Raw genomic sequence first — 3,195 nt, forward strand, 5'->3', positions numbered from 1 at the left:
TGTGTGTGTGTATATATAGTATCTACCCCAATACTTCTCAGCTTTTATTGATTTCTAAATAATTCTAATTCTCTTTGTTTCTATCCAAAACATTTTCTCCTAGTTCCCATGAGAATCAGATAATATTTGTTTCAGGATGGGTTCTCTTCCTTTCAACCTACTCCCTTTCTCCTTAGATTTGCAATTATGATTATTGTGTCACCTCTGTTTCATTTTGTTTTACCAAAAAACACAAACATCTAATTTCTCCAGTGACAATGCTATTATCTGCTCCACTTTAATTTAAAGTACTCCTATGCTCTAAGTGTGTAAAAGGCGGTGTTATGCCACTTACTTCTTCTAATAGTCTGGGTACTATTTCTACACAGTGTAAAAACTGGTTAGAGGCAATCATACTACAAATTCATTAGATGCATTAGATATAGGTCACTTCTTTCACAAGTTTCCATATTCTTCTATTCCATCTCTCCTAACACATCCCAGACATTGGCCTCATTTACAACACTTACTTTTTGATGAACCTGGCTTTTCTCCTTGTCCTTTTACCTACTTGGCTGTTTTTAACATTTATTCCAGTACTTCGGATACTTCCAAGGATATTCCTGATTTCATTTTAATTAAGTTATAGGACAGTTGTGGAAGAAGTGAGTCTGATGTAACATATGAAGGGTCAAATCTGACCTCTACTCTCTGTTGCTACTTTCAACTTTGAACAGACACTTCATTATGCATTCTCTCTGTGGGCCGAAAGGCAAAGTTAATAATACAATATGTCCATATATGTGAATATATTTAAATCTCTGTTTATGTTTTTAATTGGAATGTGTTTATACAATGTTTTATAAAGACTTTTTTTAACTTTAATTGCAGTTAATTATTCCCTTATCACATTGTGCACCTCTTTGAAAACTAATTATGCATTTGTTTTATGCTACCTTGCACAACCGTGAAATTACATATGCATTTCCTCTTCTAGGCCTTCAATTCTAGGGAAGAAGTTCATTTGTTCCATAGTGCCTATATAGTGCTGTAGATATAATATGCTTACTAGGTTTGTTAAGAAGAAATTATCATGAAAGTTACCCCTGAAAACTTTCGTTGTTTGTTTCTTATACATTATTTCTGTAAAGAAAACTAAATAATTATTTCAATTTGTATTATTAAAGACTGAGTTTTTTTAATGGTTGTTAAGAAATTAAATTTGAATAAATATATTGAGACAAGTATAGAAAAGAAAACAAATGCATTTTATTTTAATTAATTTATTAATTTATTAATTAATTTATTAATTTATTTATTTTTTGAGACAGAGTCTCGCTCTGTTGCCCAGGCTGTAATGCAGTGGTGCAATCTCGGCTCGCTGAAACCTCCGCCTCCTGGGTTCAAGCAATTTTCTGGCCTCAGCCTCCTGAGTATCTGGGATTACAGGCATCCACCATAATGCCCGGCTAGTTTTTGTACTTTTAGTAGAGACGGGGTTTCACCATGTTGGTCAGGCTGGTCTCAAACTCCTGATATCGTGATCCACCCATCTCAGCCTCCTAAAGTACTGGGATTATAGGCGTAAGTCACTGTGCCCAGCCAATAAATAAATATTAACTCTAGTGAAATAGATTCCCAAAGAGATTTAATATTTTTAACATAAAATTTTTTAAGGGCCAGGCATGGTAGCTCACACCTATAATCCCAGCACTTTGGAAAGCCTAGGTGGGAAGATCACTTAAGGCCAGGAGTTTGAGACTAGTCTTGGCAACATAGTAAGACCCTATCTCTATTTAATAAATAAACAAAATAAAGTTATTTAGACTGTAATAAAAGGATAATTATCCTTCTGGGATATTTTTCTACCTACAAATATGAATAACTTTTTAATTTCCCTTAATCCCTTTGAATCTAAAAATACCAATTGATATGGTTTGGCTGTGTCCTCACCCAAATATCATCTTTTATTTTAGTTCCCATAATCCCCACGTGTCATGACAGGGACCCAGTGGGAGGTAATTGAATCATGGGGCTGTTACCCCCATGCTGCTCTTCTCATGATAGAGAGTGTGTTCTCAGGAGATCTGATGACTTTATGACAGGCTTTTCCCCCTTTGCTCAGCACCCATTCTCCTTCCTGCTACCGTGTAAAGAAGGATGTGTTTCCTTCCCCTTCTGCTATGATTGTAAGTTTCCTGAGACTTCCCGAACCATGTTACTGAGCCAATTAAACCTCTTTCCTTTATAAATTACCCAATTTTGGGTATATGTTTACCAGCAGCATGAGAACAGACTAATACACCAACATTTCACATTCCCTGTCTTTCTGTCCCACATTATTTCAGAATTCAGTTCTGAATGCAGTGTCTGTCCCACCCATTACAAATCTATCCTTTATGTTTTTATAAATTTCAATTTTCGTAATGAGCATCAACAGAGAAGAGATAACATATAAAAGCAAAGTAAGTGAATTAATATACTAATTTTCCAATGTATTCTCAAGTCAACTGTAAACCTGGGTTTCAGAATCATACTGAGTTATAAAAATGATTTCCTAAAATACCACAGTGAATTAGAGTACAAATTTAATATATTCCTTTATTAAAGAGTTCAAAGACAATACTAGAACAAAAGTGAACTTGTCTCATTGTATTTGTCTCAAAATTTAAGTACCCTGAGAAAAAGTAGAAAACAAAAGACAGAATTATTTCCCTCATATTTATTTGTCTTACTAAAATGTGATTAACACAAAAATAGATACAGCTTCAAATTTGATTTTTGAAATTATAAAATTTCATTTCTGTTCACTTCATCTGCAGGAAAGAGCACTAATCTCAAGAATTGTGTGTGACCCATTCCCTGAACATCTGCAACTTTTCTTTCTGGAGTGATCAGAAAAAGATGTAATGATGATTAACGTGTTGCAGGGAAAGAGAATGTGCTCTGGTTATGACTGCTTTGTGCAGTTTCTGTAAATTGGAATAACAAATGACATCCCACTTTAGCTGAATCTGAGATAATCAGACAGCATCTGCCTTCTGTTTTCTAACTCCATTTAAAGGAAGAAAATGCTCTCTTTAAAATCATTCATCTTCTGAAGTGCTACCTCCTTCCTTTCCCGTCAAGTCTCCTCTTGATTCAGTGTTTTTTTGAGGCATCTTATCTTGACCATTCAATACTATCAAATCTAACATCATTCTTTTTTGAGGGCTC

This window comes from Mandrillus leucophaeus, unplaced genomic scaffold (genome assembly GCF_000951045.1).
Source record: "Mandrillus leucophaeus isolate KB7577 unplaced genomic scaffold, Mleu.le_1.0 Scaffold1307, whole genome shotgun sequence".
In the NCBI taxonomy this organism is placed as follows: Eukaryota; Metazoa; Chordata; class Mammalia; order Primates; family Cercopithecidae; genus Mandrillus; species Mandrillus leucophaeus.